This window comes from Scyliorhinus torazame, chromosome 12 (genome assembly GCF_047496885.1).
Source record: "Scyliorhinus torazame isolate Kashiwa2021f chromosome 12, sScyTor2.1, whole genome shotgun sequence".
Classification (NCBI taxonomy): domain Eukaryota; kingdom Metazoa; phylum Chordata; class Chondrichthyes; order Carcharhiniformes; family Scyliorhinidae; genus Scyliorhinus; species Scyliorhinus torazame.
Window position 1 is genome coordinate 224,602,724 of NC_092718.1, and position 18,735 is coordinate 224,621,458.

Genomic DNA, 18,735 nt, shown 5'->3' on the forward strand with positions numbered 1-18,735 from the left:
CAGCACGGGGTTAGACACAGAGTAAAGCTCCCTCTACACTGTCCCCATCAAACACTCCCTGGACAGGTACAGCACAGGGTTAGATACAGAGTAAAGCTCCCTCGACACTGTCCCCATCAAACACTCCCAGGACAGGTACAGCACGGGGTTAGATACAGAGTAAAGCTCCCTCTACACTGTCCCCATCAAACACTCCCAGGACAGGTAAAGCACGGGGTTAGATATAGAGTAAAGCTCCCTCTACACTGTCCGCATCAAACACTCCCAGGACAGGTACAGCACGGGGTTAGATACAGAGTAAAGCTCCCTCTACACTGTCCCCATCAAACACTCCCAGGACAGGGACAGCACGGGGTTAGTTCCAGAGTAAAGCTCCCTCTACACTGTCCCCATCAAACACTCCCAGGACAGGTACAGCACGGGGTTAGATACAGAGTAAAGCTCCCTCTACACTGTCCCCATCAAACACTCCCAGGACAGGGACAGCACTGGGTTAGATACAGAGTAAAGCTCCCTCTACACTGTCCCCATCAAACACTCCCAGGACAGGTACAGCACGGGGTTAGATACAGGGTAAAGCTCCCTCTACACTGTCCCCATCAAACACTCCCAGGACAGGTACAGCACGGGGTTAGATACAGAGGAAAGCTCCCTCTAACTGTCCCCATCAAACACTCCCAGGACAGGTACAGCACGGGGTTAGATACAGAGTAAAGCTCCCTCTACACTGTCCCCATCAAACACTCCCACGACAGGTACAACACGGGGTTAGATACAGAGTAAAGCTCCCTCTACACTGTCCCCATCAAACATTCCCAGGACAGGTACAGCACGGGGTTAGATACAGAGTAAAGCTCCCTCTACACTGTCCCCATCAAACACTCCCAGGACAGGTACAGCACGGGGTTAGATACAGAGGAAAGCTCCCTCTACACTGTCCCCATCAAACACTCCCAGGACAGGTACAGCACGGGGTTAGATACAGAGTAAAGCTCCCTCTACACTGTCCCCATCAAACATTCCCAGGACAGGTACAGCACGGGGTTAGATACAGAGTAAAGCTCCCTCTACACTGTCCCCATCAAACACTCCCAGGACAGGTACAGCACGGGGTTAGATACAGAGTAAAGCTCCTTCTACACTGTCCCCATCAAACACTCCCAGGACAGGTACAGCACGGGGTTAGATACAGAGTAAAGCTCCCTCTACACTGTCCCCATCAAACAATCCCAGGACAGGTACAGCACGGGGTTAGATACAGAGTAAAGCTCCCTCTACACTGTCCCCATCAAACACTCCCAGGACAGGTACAGCACGGGGTTAGATACAGAGTAAAGCTCCCTCTACACTGTCCCCATCAAACACTCCCAGGACAGGTACAGCACGGGGTTAGATACAGAGTAAAGCTCCCGCTACACTGTCCCCATCAAACACTCCCAGGACAGGTACAGCACGGGGTTAGATAAAGAGTAAAGCTCCCTCTACACTGTCCCCATCAAACACTCCCAGGACAGGTACAGCACAGGGTTAGATACAGAGTGAAGCTCCCTCTACGCCGCCCCCATCAAACACTCCCAGGACGGGTACAGCACGGGGTTAGATACAGAGTAAAGCTCCCTCTACACTGTCCCCATCAAACACTCCCAGGACAGGTACAGCACGGGCTTAGATACAGAGTAAATCTCCCTCTACACTGTCCCCATCAAACACTCCCAGGACAGGTACAGCACGGGGTTAGATACAGAGTAAAGCTCCCTCTACACTGTCCCCATCAAATACTCCCAGGACAGGTACAGCATGGGGTTAGATACAGAGTAAAGCTCCCTCTACACTGTCCCCATCAAACACTCCCTGGACAGGTACAGCACGGGGTTAGACACAGAGTAAAGCTCCCTCTACACTGTCCCCATCAAACACTCCCTGGACAGGTACAGCACAGGGTTAGATACAGAGTAAAGCTCCCTCTACACTGTCCCCATCAAACACTCCCAGGACAGGTACAGCGCGGGGTTAGATACAGAGTAAAGCTCCCTCTACACTGTCCCCTTCAAACATTCCCAGGACAGGTACAGCGCGGGGTTAGATACAGAGTAAAGCTCCCTCTACACTGTCCCCTTCAAACATTCCCAGGACAGGTACAGCGCGGGGTTAGATACAGAGTAAAGCTCCCTCTACACTGTCCCCATCAAACACTCCCAGGACAGGTACAGCACGGGGTGAGATACAGAGTAAAGCTCCCTCTACACTGTCCCCATCAAACACTCCCAGGACAGGTACAGCACGGGGTTAGATACAGAGTAAAGCTCCCTCTACACTGTCCCCATCAATCACTCCCAGGACAGGTACAGTACGGGGTTAGATACAGAGTAAAGCTCCCTCTACACTGTCCCCATCAAACACTCCCAGGGCAGGTACAGCACGGGGTTAGATACAGAGTAAAGCTCCCTCTACACTGTCCCCATCAATCACTCCCAGGACAGGTACAGCACGGGGTTAGATACAGAGTAAAGCTCCCTCTACACTGTCCCCATCAAACACTCCCAGGACAGGTACAGCACGGGGTTAGATACAGAGTAAAGCTCCCTCTACACTGTCCCCATCAAACACTCCCAGGACAGGTACAGCACGGGGTTAGATACAGAGTATAGCTCCCTCTACACTGTCCCCATCAAACACTCCCAGGACAGGTACAGCACGGGGTTAGATACAGAGTAAAGCTCCCACTACACTGTCCCCATCAAACACTCCCAGGACAGGTACAGCACGGTGCTAGATACAGAGTAAAGCTCCCTCTACACTGTCCCCATCAAACACTCCCAGGACAGGTACAGCACACGGTTAGATACAGAGTAAAGCTCCCTCTACACTGTCCCCATCAAACACTCACAGGACAGGTACAGCACGGGGTTAGATACAGAGTAAAGCTCCCTCTACACTGTCCCCATCAAACACTCCCAGGACAGGTACAGCACACGGTTAGATACAGAGTAAAGCTCCCTCTACACTGTCCCCATCAAACACTCCCAGGACAGGTACAGCACGGGGTTAGATACAGAGTAAAGCTCCCTCTACACTGTCCCCATCAAACACTCCCAGGACAGGTACAGCACGGGCTTAGATACAGAGTAAATCTCCCTCTACACTGTCCCCATCAAACACTCCCAGGACAGGTACAGCACGGGGTTAGATACAGAGTAAAGCTCCCTCTACACTGTCCCCATCAAATACTCCCAGGACAGGTACAGCATGGGGTTAGATACAGAGTAAAGCTCCCTCTACACTGTCCCCATCAAACACTCCCAGGACAGGTACAGCACGGGGTTAGATACAGAGTAAAGCTCCCTCTACACTGTCCCCATCAAACACTCCCAGGACAGGTAAAGCACGGGGTTAGATATAGAGTAAAGCTCCCTCTACACTGTCCCCATCAAACACTCCCAGGACAGGTACAGCACGGGGTTAGAAACATAGTAAAACACCGTCTACACTGTCCCCATCAAACACTCCCAGGACAGGTACAGCACGGGGTTCGATACAGAGTAAAGCTCCCTCTACACTGTCCCCTTCAAAGACTCCCAGGACAGGTACAGCGCGGGGTTAGATACAGAGTAAAGCTCCCTCTACACTGTCCCCTTCAAACACTCCCAGGACAGGTACAGCACGGGGTTAGATACAGAGTAAAGCTCCCTCTACACTGTCCCCATCAAACACTCCCAGGACAGGTACAGCACGGGGTTCGATACAGAGTAAAGCTCCCTCTACACTGTCCCCATCAAACACTCCCAGGACAGGTACAGCACGGGGTTAGATACAGAGTAAAGCTCCCTCTACACTGTCCCCATCAATCACTCCCAGGACAGGTACAGCACGGGGTTAGATACAGAGTAAAGCTCCCTCTACACTGTCCCCATCAAACACTCCCAGGACAGGTACAGCACGGGGTTAGATACAGAGTAAAGCTCCCTCTTCTCTGTCCCCATCAAACACTCCCAGGACAGGTACAGCACGGGGTTCGATACAGAGTAAAGCTCCCTCTACACTGTCCCCATCAAACACTCCCAGGTCAGGTACAGCACGGGGTTAGATACAGAGTAAAGCTCCCTCTACACTGTCCCCATCAAACACTCCCTGGACAGGTACAGCACGGGGTTAGACACAGAGTAAAGCTCCCTCTACACTGTCCCCATCAAACACTCCCAGGACAGGTACAGCACGGTGTTAGATACAGAGTAAATCTCCCTCTACACTGTCCCCATCAAACACTCCCAGGACAGGTACAGCACGGGGTTAGATACAGAGTAAAGCTCCCTCTACACTGTCCCCATCAAATACTCCCAGGACAGGTACAGCACGGAGTTAGATACAGAGTAAAGCTCCCTCTACACTGTCCCCATCAAACACTCCCAGGACAGGTACAGCAAGGAGTTAGATACAGAGTAAAGCTCCCTCTACACTGTCCCCATCAAACACTCCCAGGACAGGTACAGCACGGGGTTAGATACAGAGTAAAGCTCCCTCTACACTGTCCCCATCAAACACTCACAGGACAGGTACAGCACGGGGTTAGATACAGAGTAAAGCTCCCTCTACACTGTCCACATCAAATACTCCCAGGACAGGTACAGCACAGGGTTAGATATAGAGTAAAGCTCCCTCTACGCCGCCCCCATCAAACCCTCCCAGGACAGGTACAGCACGGGGTTAGATACAGAGTAAAGCTCCCTCTACACTGTCCCCATCAAACACTCCCAGGACAGGTACAGCACGGGGTTAGATACAGAGTAAAGCTCCCTCTACACTGTCCCCATCAAACACTCCCAGGACAGGTACAGCACGGTGTTAGATACAGAGTAAAGCTCCCTCTACACTGTCCCCATCAAACACTCCCAGGACAGGTACAGCACGGGGTTAGATACAGAGTAAAGCTCCCTCTACACTGTCCCCATCAAACACTCCCAGGACAGGTACAGCACGGGGTTAGATACAGAGTAAAGCTCCCTCTACACTGTCCCCATCAAACCCTCCCAGGACAGGTACAGCACGGGGTTAGATACAGAGTAAAGCTCCCTCTACACTGTCCCCATCAAACATTCCCAGGACAGGTACAGCACGGTGCTAGATACAGAGTAAAGCTCCCTCTACACTGTCCCCATCAAACACTCCCAGGACAGGTACAGCACGGGGTTAGATACAGAGTAAAGCTCCCTCTACACTGTCCCCATCAATCACTCCCAGGACAGGTACAGTACGGGGTTAGATACAGAGTAAAGCTCCCTCTACACTGTCCCCATCAAACACTCCCAGGACAGGTACAGCACGGGGTTAGATACAGAGTAAAGCTCCCTCTTCTCTGTCCCCATCAAACACTCCCAGAACAGGTACAGCACGGGGTGAGATACAGAGTAAAGCTCCCTCTACACTGTCCCCATCAAACACTCCCAGGGCAGGTACAGCACGGGGTTAGATACAGAGTAAAGCTCCCTCTACACTGTCCCCATCAATCACTCCCAGGACAGGTACAGCACGGGGTTAGATACAGAGTAAAGCTCCCTCTACACTGTCCCCATCAAACACTCCCAGGACAGGTACAGCACGGGGTTAGATACAGAGTAAAGCTCCCTCTACACTGTCCCCATCAAACACTCCCAGGACAGGTACAGCACGGGGTTAGATACAGAGTATAGCTCCCTCTACACTGTCCCCATCAAACACTCCCAGGACAGGTACAGCACGGGGTTAGATACAGAGTAAAGCTCCCACTACACTGTCCCCATCAAACACTCCCAGGACAGGTACAGCACGGTGCTAGATACAGAGTAAAGCTCCCTCTACACTGTCCCCATCAAACACTCCCAGGACAGGTACAGCACACGGTTAGATACAGAGTAAAGCTCCCTCTACACTGTCCCCATCAAACACTCACAGGACAGGTACAGCACGGGGTTAGATACAGAGTAAAGCTCCCTCTACACTGTCCCCATCAAACACTCCCAGGACAGGTACAGCACACGGTTAGATACAGAGTAAAGCTCCCTCTACACTGTCCCCATCAAACACTCCCAGGACAGGTACAGCACGGGGTTAGATACAGAGTAAAGCTCCCTCTACACTGTCCCCATCAAACACTCCCAGGACAGGTACAGCACGGGCTTAGATACAGAGTAAATCTCCCTCTACACTGTCCCCATCAAACACTCCCAGGACAGGTACAGCACGGGGTTAGATACAGAGTAAAGCTCCCTCTACACTGTCCCCATCAAATACTCCCAGGACAGGTACAGCATGGGGTTAGATACAGAGTAAAGCTCCCTCTACACTGTCCCCATCAAACACTCCCTGGACAGGTACAGCACGGGGTTAGACACAGAGCAAAGCTCCCTCTACACTGTCCCCATCAAACACTCCCTGGACAGGTACAGCACAGGGTTAGATACAGAGTAAAGCTCCCTCGACACTGTCCCCATCAAACACTCCCAGGACAGGTACAGCACGGGGTTAGATACAGAGTAAAGCTCCCTCTACACTGTCCCCATCAAACACTCCCAGGACAGGTAAAGCACGGGGTTAGATATAGAGTAAAGCTCCCTCTACACTGTCCGCATCAAACACTCCCAGGACAGGTACAGCACGGGGTTAGATACAGAGTAAAGCTCCCTCTACACTGTCCCCATCAAACACTCCCAGGACAGGGACAGCACGGGGTTAGTTCCAGAGTAAAGCTCCCTCTACACTGTCCCCATCAAACACTCCCAGGACAGGTACAGCACGGGGTTAGATACAGAGTAAAGCTCCCTCTACACTGTCCCCATCAAACACTCCCAGGACAGGGACAGCACTGGGTTAGATACAGAGTAAAGCTCCCTCTACACTGTCCCCATCAAACACTCCCAGGACAGGTACAGCACGGGGTTAGATACAGGGTAAAGCTCCCTCTACACTGTCCCCATCAAACACTCCCAGGACAGGTACAGCACGGGGTTAGATACAGAGGAAAGCTCCCTCTAACTGTCCCCATCAAACACTCCCAGGACAGGTACAGCACGGGGTTAGATACAGAGTAAAGCTCCCTCTACACTGTCCCCATCAAACACTCCCACGACAGGTACAACACGGGGTTAGATACAGAGTAAAGCTCCCTCTACACTGTCCCCATCAAACATTCCCAGGACAGGTACAGCACGGGGTTAGATACAGAGTAAAGCTCCCTCTACACTGTCCCCATCAAACACTCCCAGGACAGGTACAGCACGGGGTTAGATACAGAGGAAAGCTCCCTCTACACTGTCCCCATCAAACACTCCCAGGACAGGTACAGCACGGGGTTAGATACAGAGTAAAGCTCCCTCTACACTGTCCCCATCAAACATTCCCAGGACAGGTACAGCACGGGGTTAGATACAGAGTAAAGCTCCCTCTACACTGTCCCCATCAAACACTCCCAGGACAGGTACAGCACGGGGTTAGATACAGAGTAAAGCTCCTTCTACACTGTCCCCATCAAACACTCCCAGGACAGGTACAGCACGGGGTTAGATACAGAGTAAAGCTCCCTCTACACTGTCCCCATCAAACAATCCCAGGACAGGTACAGCACGGGGTTAGATACAGAGTAAAGCTCCCTCTACACTGTCCCCATCAAACACTCCCAGGACAGGTACAGCACGGGGTTAGATACAGAGTAAAGCTCCCTCTACACTGTCCCCATCAAACACTCCCAGGACAGGTACAGCACGGGGTTAGATACAGAGTAAAGCTCCCGCTACACTGTCCCCATCAAACACTCCCAGGACAGGTACAGCACGGGGTTAGATAAAGAGTAAAGCTCCCTCTACACTGTCCCCATCAAACACTCCCAGGACAGGTACAGCACAGGGTTAGATACAGAGTGAAGCTCCCTCTACGCCGCCCCCATCAAACACTCCCAGGACGGGTACAGCACGGGGTTAGATACAGAGTAAAGCTCCCTCTACACTGTCCCCATCAAACACTCCCAGGACAGGTACAGCACGGGCTTAGATACAGAGTAAATCTCCCTCTACACTGTCCCCATCAAACACTCCCAGGACAGGTACAGCACGGGGTTAGATACAGAGTAAAGCTCCCTCTACACTGTCCCCATCAAATACTCCCAGGACAGGTACAGCATGGGGTTAGATACAGAGTAAAGCTCCCTCTACACTGTCCCCATCAAACACTCCCTGGACAGGTACAGCACGGGGTTAGACACAGAGTAAAGCTCCCTCTACACTGTCCCCATCAAACACTCCCTGGACAGGTACAGCACAGGGTTAGATACAGAGTAAAGCTCCCTCTACACTGTCCCCATCAAACACTCCCAGGACAGGTACAGCGCGGGGTTAGATACAGAGTAAAGCTCCCTCTACACTGTCCCCATCAAACACTCCCAGGACAGGTACAGCACGGGGTTAGATACAGAGTAAAGCTCCCTCTACACTGTCCCCATCAAATACTCCCAGGACAGGTACAGCATGGGGTTAGATACAGAGTAAAGCTCCCTCTACACTGTCCCCATCAAACACTCCCTGGACAGGTACAGCACGGGGTTAGACACAGAGTAAAGCTCCCTCTACACTGTCCCCATCAAACACTCCCTGGACAGGTACAGCACAGGGTTAGATACAGAGTAAAGCTCCCTCTACACTGTCCCCATCAAACACTCCCAGGACAGGTACAGCGCGGGGTTAGATACAGAGTAAAGCTCCCTCTACACTGTCCCCTTCAAACATTCCCAGGACAGGTACAGCGCGGGGTTAGATACAGAGTAAAGCTCCCTCTACACTGTCCCCATCAAACACTCCCAGGACAGGTACAGCACGGGGTGAGATACAGAGTAAAGCTCCCTCTACACTGTCCCCATCAAACACTCCCAGGACAGGTACAGCACGGGGTTAGATACAGAGTAAAGCTCCCTCTACACTGTCCCCATCAATCACTCCCAGGACAGGTACAGTACGGGGTTAGATACAGAGTAAAGCTCCCTCTACACTGTCCCCATCAAACACTCCCAGGGCAGGTACAGCACGGGGTTAGATACAGAGTAAAGCTCCCTCTACACTGTCCCCATCAATCACTCCCAGGACAGGTACAGCACGGGGTTAGATACAGAGTAAAGCTCCCTCTACACTGTCCCCATCAAACACTCCCAGGACAGGTACAGCACGGGGTTAGATACAGAGTAAAGCTCCCTCTACACTGTCCCCATCAAACACTCCCAGGACAGGTACAGCACGGGGTTAGATACAGAGTATAGCTCCCTCTACACTGTCCCCATCAAACACTCCCAGGACAGGTACAGCACGGGGTTAGATACAGAGTAAAGCTCCCACTACACTGTCCCCATCAAACACTCCCAGGACAGGTACAGCACGGTGCTAGATACAGAGTAAAGCTCCCTCTACACTGTCCCCATCAAACACTCCCAGGACAGGTACAGCACACGGTTAGATACAGAGTAAAGCTCCCTCTACACTGTCCCCATCAAACACTCACAGGACAGGTACAGCACGGGGTTAGATACAGAGTAAAGCTCCCTCTACACTGTCCCCATCAAACACTCCCAGGACAGGTACAGCACACGGTTAGATACAGAGTAAAGCTCCCTCTACACTGTCCCCATCAAACACTCCCAGGACAGGTACAGCACGGGGTTAGATACAGAGTAAAGCTCCCTCTACACTGTCCCCATCAAACACTCCCAGGACAGGTACAGCACGGGCTTAGATACAGAGTAAATCTCCCTCTACACTGTCCCCATCAAACACTCCCAGGACAGGTACAGCACGGGGTTAGATACAGAGTAAAGCTCCCTCTACACTGTCCCCATCAAATACTCCCAGGACAGGTACAGCATGGGGTTAGATACAGAGTAAAGCTCCCTCTACACTGTCCCCATCAAACACTCCCAGGACAGGTACAGCACGGGGTTAGATACAGAGTAAAGCTCCCTCTACACTGTCCCCATCAAACACTCCCAGGACAGGTAAAGCACGGGGTTAGATATAGAGTAAAGCTCCCTCTACACTGTCCCCATCAAACACTCCCAGGACAGGTACAGCACGGGGTTAGAAACATAGTAAAACACCGTCTACACTGTCCCCATCAAACACTCCCAGGACAGGTACAGCACGGGGTTCGATACAGAGTAAAGCTCCCTCTACACTGTCCCCTTCAAAGACTCCCAGGACAGGTACAGCGCGGGGTTAGATACAGAGTAAAGCTCCCTCTACACTGTCCCCTTCAAACACTCCCAGGACAGGTACAGCACGGGGTTAGATACAGAGTAAAGCTCCCTCTACACTGTCCCCATCAAACACTCCCAGGACAGGTACAGCACGGGGTTCGATACAGAGTAAAGCTCCCTCTACACTGTCCCCATCAAACACTCCCAGGACAGGTACAGCACGGGGTTAGATACAGAGTAAAGCTCCCTCTACACTGTCCCCATCAATCACTCCCAGGACAGGTACAGCACGGGGTTAGATACAGAGTAAAGCTCCCTCTACACTGTCCCCATCAAACACTCCCAGGACAGGTACAGCACGGGGTTAGATACAGAGTAAAGCTCCCTCTTCTCTGTCCCCATCAAACACTCCCAGGACAGGTACAGCACGGGGTTCGATACAGAGTAAAGCTCCCTCTACACTGTCCCCATCAAACACTCCCAGGTCAGGTACAGCACGGGGTTAGATACAGAGTAAAGCTCCCTCTACACTGTCCCCATCAAACACTCCCTGGACAGGTACAGCACGGGGTTAGACACAGAGTAAAGCTCCCTCTACACTGTCCCCATCAAACACTCCCAGGACAGGTACAGCACGGTGTTAGATACAGAGTAAATCTCCCTCTACACTGTCCCCATCAAACACTCCCAGGACAGGTACAGCACGGGGTTAGATACAGAGTAAAGCTCCCTCTACACTGTCCCCATCAAATACTCCCAGGACAGGTACAGCACGGAGTTAGATACAGAGTAAAGCTCCCTCTACACTGTCCCCATCAAACACTCCCAGGACAGGTACAGCAAGGAGTTAGATACAGAGTAAAGCTCCCTCTACACTGTCCCCATCAAACACTCCCAGGACAGGTACAGCACGGGGTTAGATACAGAGTAAAGCTCCCTCTACACTGTCCCCATCAAACACTCACAGGACAGGTACAGCACGGGGTTAGATACAGAGTAAAGCTCCCTCTACACTGTCCACATCAAATACTCCCAGGACAGGTACAGCACAGGGTTAGATATAGAGTAAAGCTCCCTCTACGCCGCCCCCATCAAACCCTCCCAGGACAGGTACAGCACGGGGTTAGATACAGAGTAAAGCTCCCTCTACACTGTCCCCATCAAACACTCCCAGGACAGGTACAGCACGGGGTTAGATACAGAGTAAAGCTCCCTCTACACTGTCCCCATCAAACACTCCCAGGACAGGTACAGCACGGTGTTAGATACAGAGTAAAGCTCCCTCTACACTGTCCCCATCAAACACTCCCAGGACAGGTACAGCACGGGGTTAGATACAGAGTAAAGCTCCCTCTACACTGTCCCCATCAAACACTCCCAGGACAGGTACAGCACGGGGTTAGATACAGAGTAAAGCTCCCTCTACACTGTCCCCATCAAACCCTCCCAGGACAGGTACAGCACGGGGTTAGATACAGAGTAAAGCTCCCTCTACACTGTCCCCATCAAACATTCCCAGGACAGGTACAGCACGGTGCTAGATACAGAGTAAAGCTCCCTCTACACTGTCCCCATCAAACACTCCCAGGACAGGTACAGCACGGGGTTAGATACAGAGTAAAGCTCCCTCTACACTGTCCCCATCAATCACTCCCAGGACAGGTACAGTACGGGGTTAGATACAGAGTAAAGCTCCCTCTACACTGTCCCCATCAAACACTCCCAGGACAGGTACAGCACGGGGTTAGATACAGAGTAAAGCTCCCTCTTCTCTGTCCCCATCAAACACTCCCAGAACAGGTACAGCACGGGGTGAGATACAGAGTAAAGCTCCCTCTACACTGTCCCCATCAAACACTCCCAGGGCAGGTACAGCACGGGGTTAGATACAGAGTAAAGCTCCCTCTACACTGTCCCCATCAATCACTCCCAGGACAGGTACAGCACGGGGTTAGATACAGAGTAAAGCTCCCTCTACACTGTCCCCATCAAACACTCCCAGGACAGGTACAGCACGGGGTTAGATACAGAGTAAAGCTCCCTCTACACTGTCCCCATCAAACACTCCCAGGACAGGTACAGCACGGGGTTAGATACAGAGTATAGCTCCCTCTACACTGTCCCCATCAAACACTCCCAGGACAGGTACAGCACGGGGTTAGATACAGAGTAAAGCTCCCACTACACTGTCCCCATCAAACACTCCCAGGACAGGTACAGCACGGTGCTAGATACAGAGTAAAGCTCCCTCTACACTGTCCCCATCAAACACTCCCAGGACAGGTACAGCACACGGTTAGATACAGAGTAAAGCTCCCTCTACACTGTCCCCATCAAACACTCACAGGACAGGTACAGCACGGGGTTAGATACAGAGTAAAGCTCCCTCTACACTGTCCCCATCAAACACTCCCAGGACAGGTACAGCACACGGTTAGATACAGAGTAAAGCTCCCTCTACACTGTCCCCATCAAACACTCCCAGGACAGGTACAGCACGGGGTTAGATACAGAGTAAAGCTCCCTCTACACTGTCCCCATCAAACACTCCCAGGACAGGTACAGCACGGGCTTAGATACAGAGTAAATCTCCCTCTACACTGTCCCCATCAAACACTCCCAGGACAGGTACAGCACGGGGTTAGATACAGAGTAAAGCTCCCTCTACACTGTCCCCATCAAATACTCCCAGGACAGGTACAGCATGGGGTTAGATACAGAGTAAAGCTCCCTCTACACTGTCCCCATCAAACACTCCCAGGACAGGTACAGCACGGGGTTAGATACAGAGTAAAGCTCCCTCTACACTGTCCCCATCAAACACTCCCAGGACAGGTACAGCACGGGGTTAGATACAGAGTAAAGCTCCCTCTTCTCTGTCCCCATCAAACACTCCCAGGACAGGTACAGCACGGGGTGAGATACAGAGTAAAGCTCCCTCTACACTGTCCCCATCAAACACTCCCAGGACAGGTACAGCACGGGGTTAGATACAGAGTAAAGCTCCCTCTACACTGTCTCCATCAAACACTCCCAGGACAGGTACAGCACGGGGTTCGATACAGAGTAAAGCTCCCTCTACACTGTCCCCATCAAACACTCCCAGGTCAGGTACAGCACGGGGTTAGATACAGAGTAAAGCTCCCTCTACACTGTCCCCATCAAACACTCCCTGGACAGGTACAGCACGGGGTTAGACACAGAGTAAAGCTCCCTCTACACTGTCCCCATCAAACACTCCCAGGACAGGTACAGCACGGGGTTAGATACAGAGTAAATCTCCCTCTACACTGTCCCCATCAAACACTCCCAGGACAGGTACAGCACGGGGTTAGATACAGAGTAAAGCTCCCTCTACACTGTCCCCATCAAATACTCCCAGGACAGGTACAGCACGGAGTTAGATACAGAGTAAAGCTCCCTCTACACTGTCCCCATCAAACACTCCCAGGACAGGTACAGCAAGGAGTTAGATACAGAGTAAAGCTCCCTCTACACTGTCCCCATCAAACACTCCCAGGACAGGTACAGCACGGGGTTAGATACAGAGTAAAGCTCCCTCTACACTGTCCCCATCAAACACTCACAGGACAGGTACAGCACGGGGTTAGATACAGAGTAAAGCTCCCTCTACACTGTCCACATCAAATACTCCCAGGACAGGTACAGCACAGGGTTAGATATAGAGTAAAGCTCCCTCTACGCCGCCCCCATCAAACCCTCCCAGGACAGGTACAGCACGGGGTTAGATACAGAGTAAAGCTCCCTCTACACTGTCCCCATCAAACACTCCCAGGACAGGTACAGCACGGGGTTAGATACAGAGTAAAGCTCCCTCTACACTGTCCCCATCAAACACTCCCAGGACAGGTACAGCACGGGGTTAGATACAGAGTAAAGCTCCCTCTACACTGTCCCCATCAAACACTCCCAGGACAGGTACAGCACGGGGTTAGATACAGAGTAAAGCTCCCTCTACACTGTCCCCATCAAACACTCCCAGAACAGGTACAGCACGGGGTTAGATACAGAGTAAAGCTCCCTCTACACTGTCCCCATCAAACACTCCCAGGACAGGTACAGCACGGGGTTAGATACAGAGTAAAGCTCCCTCTACACTGTCCCCATCAAACACTCCCAGGACAGGTACAGCACAGGGTTAGATACAGAGTGAAGCTCCCTCTACGCCGCCCCCATCAAACACTCCCAGGACAGGTACAGCACGGGGTTAGATACAGAGTAAAGCTCCCTCTACACTGTCCCCATCAAACACTCCCAGGACAGGTACAGCACGGGCTTAGATACAGAGTAAATCTCCCTCTACACTGTCCCCATCAAACACTCCCAGGACAGGTACAGCACGGGGTTAGATACAGAGTAAAGCTCCCTCTACACTGTCCCCATCAAACACTCCGAGGACAGGTACAGCACGGAGTTAGATACAGAGTAAAGCTCCCCCTACACTGTCCCCATCAAACACTTCCAGGACAGGTACAGCACACGGTTAGATACAGAGTAAAGCTCCCTCTACACTGTCCCCATCAAACACTCCCAGGACAGGTACAGCAAGGAGTTAGATACAGAGTAAAGCTCCCTCTACACTGTCTCCATCAAACACTCCCAGGACAGGTACAGCACGGGGTTCGATACAGAGTAAAGCTCCCTCTACACTGTCCCCATCAAACACTCCCAGGTCAGGTACAGCACGGGGTTAGATACAGAGTAAAGCTCCCTCTACACTGTCCCCATCAAACACTCCCAGGACAGGTACAGCAAGGAGTTAGATACAGAGTAAAGCTCCCTCTACACTGTCCCCATCAAACACTCCCAGGACAGGTACAGCACGGGGTTAGATACAGAGTAAAGCTCCCTCTACACTGTCCCCATCAAACACTCCCAGGACAGGTACAGCACGGGGTTAGAAACATAGTAAAACTCCGTCTACACTGCCCCATCAAACATTCCCAGGACAGGTACAGCACGGGGTTAGATACAGAGTAAAGCTCCCTCTATACTGTCCCCATCAAACACTCCCAGGACAGGTACAGCACGGGGTTAGATACAGAGTAAAGCTCCCCCTACACTGTCCCCATCAAACACTCCCAGGACAGGTACAGCACGGGGTTAGATACAGAGTAATGCTCCCCCTACACTGTCCCCATCAAACACTTCCAGGACAGGTACAGCACACGGTTAGATACAGAGTAAAGTTCCCTCTACACTGTCCCCATCAAACACTCCCAGGACAGGTACAGCACGGGGTTAGATACAGAGTAAAGCTCCCTCTACACTGTCCCCATCAAACACTCCCAGGACAGGTACAGCACGGGGTTAGATACAGAGTAAAGCTCCCTCTACACTGTCCCCATCAAACACTCCCAGGACAGGTACAGCACGGGGTTAGATACAGAGTAAAGCTCCCTCTACACTGTCCCCATCAAACACTCCCAGGACAGGTACAGCACGGGGTTAGGCTCCCTCTCCACTGTCCCCATCAAACACTCCCAGGACAGGTACAGCACGGGGTTAGATACAGAGTAAAGCTCCCTCTACACTGTCCCCATCAAACACTCCCAGGACAGGTACAGCACGGGGTTAGATACAGAGTAAAGCTCCCTCTACACTGTCCCCATCAAACACTCCCAGGACAGGTACGGCACGGGGTTAGATACAGAGTAAAGCCCCCTCTACACTGTCCCCATCAAACACTCCCAGGACAGGTACAGCATGGGGTTAGATACAGAGTAAAGCTCCCTCTACACTGTCCCCATCAAACACTCCCAGGACAGGCACAGCACGGGGTTAGATACAGAGTAAAGCTACCTCTACACTGTCCCCATCAAACACTCCCAGGACAGGTACAGCACGGGGTTAGATACAGAGTAAAGCTCCCTCTACACTGTCCCCATCAAACACTCCCAGGACAGGGACAGCATGGGGTTAGATACAGAGTAAAGCTCCCTCTACACTGTCCCCATCAAACACTCCCAGGACAGGCACAGCACGGGGTTAGATACAGAGTAAAGCTCCCTCTACACTGTCCCCATCAAACACTCACAGGACAGGTACAGCACGGGGTTAGATACAGAGTAAAGCTCCCTCTACACTGTCCCCATCAAACACTCCCAGGACAGGTACAGCACACGGTTAGATACAGAGTAAAGCTCCCTCTACACTGTCCCCATCAAACACTCCCAGGACAGGTACAGCAAGGGGTTAGATACAGAGTAAAGCTCCCTCTACACTGTCCCCATCAAGCACTCCCAGGACAGGTACAGCACGGGGCTAGATACAGAGTAAAGCTCCCTCTACACTGTCCCCATCAAACACTCCCAGGACAGGTACAGCACACGGTTAGATACAGAGTAAAGCTCCCTCTACACTGTCCCCATCAAACACTCCCAGGACAGGTACAGCACGGGGTTAGATACAGAGTAAAGCTCCCTCTACACTGTCCCCATCAAACACTCCCAGGACAGGCACAGCAAGGGGTTAGATACAGAGTAAAGCTCCCTCTACACTGTCCCCATCAAACACTCCCAGGACAGGTACAGCACGGGGTTAGATACAGAGTAAAGCTCCCTCTACACTGTCCCCATCAAACACTCCCAGGACAGGTACAGCACGGGGTTAGATACAGAGTAAAGCTCCCTCTACACTGTCCCCATCAAACACTCCCAGGACAGGTACAGCACGGGGTTAGATACAGAGTAAAGCTCCCTCTACACTGTCCCCATCAAACACTCCCAGGACAGGTACAGCACGGGGTTAGATACAGAGTAAAGCTCCCTCTACACTGTCCCCATCAAACACTCCCAGGACAGGTACAGCACCGGGTTAGATACAGAATGAAGCTCCCTCTACACTGTCCCCATCAAACACTCCCAGGACAGGTACAGCACGGGGTTAGATACAGAGTAAAGCTCCCTCTACACTGTCCCCATCAAACACTCCCAGGACAGGTACAGCACGGGGTTAGATACAGAGTAAAGCTCCCTCTACACTGTCCCCATCAAACACTCCCAGGACAGGTACAGCACGGGGTTAGATACAGAGTAAAGCTCCCTCTACACTGTCCCCATCAAACACTCCCAGGACAGGTACAGCACGGGGTTAGATACAGAGTAAAGCTCCCTCTACACTGTCCCCATCAAACACTCCCAGGACAGGTACAGCACTGGGTTAGATACAGAGTAAAGCTCCCTCTACACTGTCCCCATCAAACACTCCCAGGACAGGTACAGCAAGGGGTTAGATACAGAGTAAAACTCCCTCTACACTGACCCCATCAAACACTCACAGGACAGGGACAGCACGGGGTTAGATACAGAGTAAAGCTCCCTCTACACTGTCCCCATCAAACACTCCCAGGACAGGTACAGCACGGGGTTAGATACAGAGTAAAGCTCCCTCTACACTGTCCCCATCAAACATTCCCAGGACAGGTACAGCACTGGGTTAGATACAGAGTAAAACTCCCTCTACACTGACCCCATCAAACACTCCCAGGACAGGTACAGCACGGGGTTAGATACAGAGTAAAACTCCCTCCACACTGTCCCTATCAAACACTCCCAGGACAGGTACAGCACGGGGTTAGATACAGAGTAAAGCTCCCTCTACACTGTGCCCATCAAACACTCCCAGGACAGGTACAGCACGGGGGTTAGATACAGAGTAAAGCTGCCTCTACACTGACCCCATCAAACACTCCCAGGACAGGTACAGCACGGGGTTAGATACAGAGTAAAGCTGCCTCTACACTGTCCCCATCAAACACTCCCAGGACAGGTACAGCACGGGGTTAGATACAGAGTAAAGCTCCCTCTACACTGTCCCCATCAAACATTCCCAGGACAGGTACAGCACTGGGTTAGATACAGAGTAAAACTCCCTCTACACTGACCCCATCAAACACTCCCAGGACAGGTACAGCACGGGGTTAGATACAGAGTAAAACTCCCTCCACACTGTCCCTATCAAACACTCCCAGGACAGGTACAGCACGGGGTTAGATACAGAGTAAAGCTCCCTCTACACTGTGCCCATCAAACACTCCCAGGACAGGTACAGCACGGGGGTTAGATACAGAGTAAAGCTGCCTCTACACTGACCCCATCAAACACTCCCAGGACAGGTACAGCACGGGGTTAGATACAGAGTAAAGCTCCCTCTACACTGTCCCCACCTGACTCTGGATTTTGACCGTTGCCTGTTTCTGGCTCCAGCTGTGATCCCGGTTTATTCTCTCAGTTTCGGGATGACCAGGGACTGTTCCAGACTCCGACACTCCTCTCCCGGTGAAGCTGTTGCCCAGTGGGATCAGGTGACTCGTCACATGACCCGCAGTTTGGATACACTTGGATCACGTGACCCGGAACCAGGAAATGCCAAGAAAAGGCGGAAGAAATTCAGAATCTCCGCACCCCCCGCGGGCGGGACACAGAATCTCTCCCCCCCTTCCCTCCCCCCCGCTGGCGGGACAGAGAATCTCTCTCTCCCCCCCCCCCCTCCCCCTCGCGGGCGGGACACAG

General features: G+C 52.0%; 1 protein-coding gene across 1 annotated transcript in view; it reads right to left on the reverse strand.

Annotated features, from left to right (window-relative positions):
• Nucleotides 1–18,518, reverse strand: part of wdr81 (WD repeat domain 81) — a 58,590-nt gene extending 40,072 nt beyond the window's left edge. The window contains exon 1 of the mRNA XM_072470013.1: nt 18,390–18,518. The gene's annotated coding sequence lies outside the window, so the exon portion shown is untranslated. The remainder of the gene's footprint in view (nt 1–18,389) is intronic.
• Nucleotides 18,519–18,735: the final 217 nt, after the last annotated feature.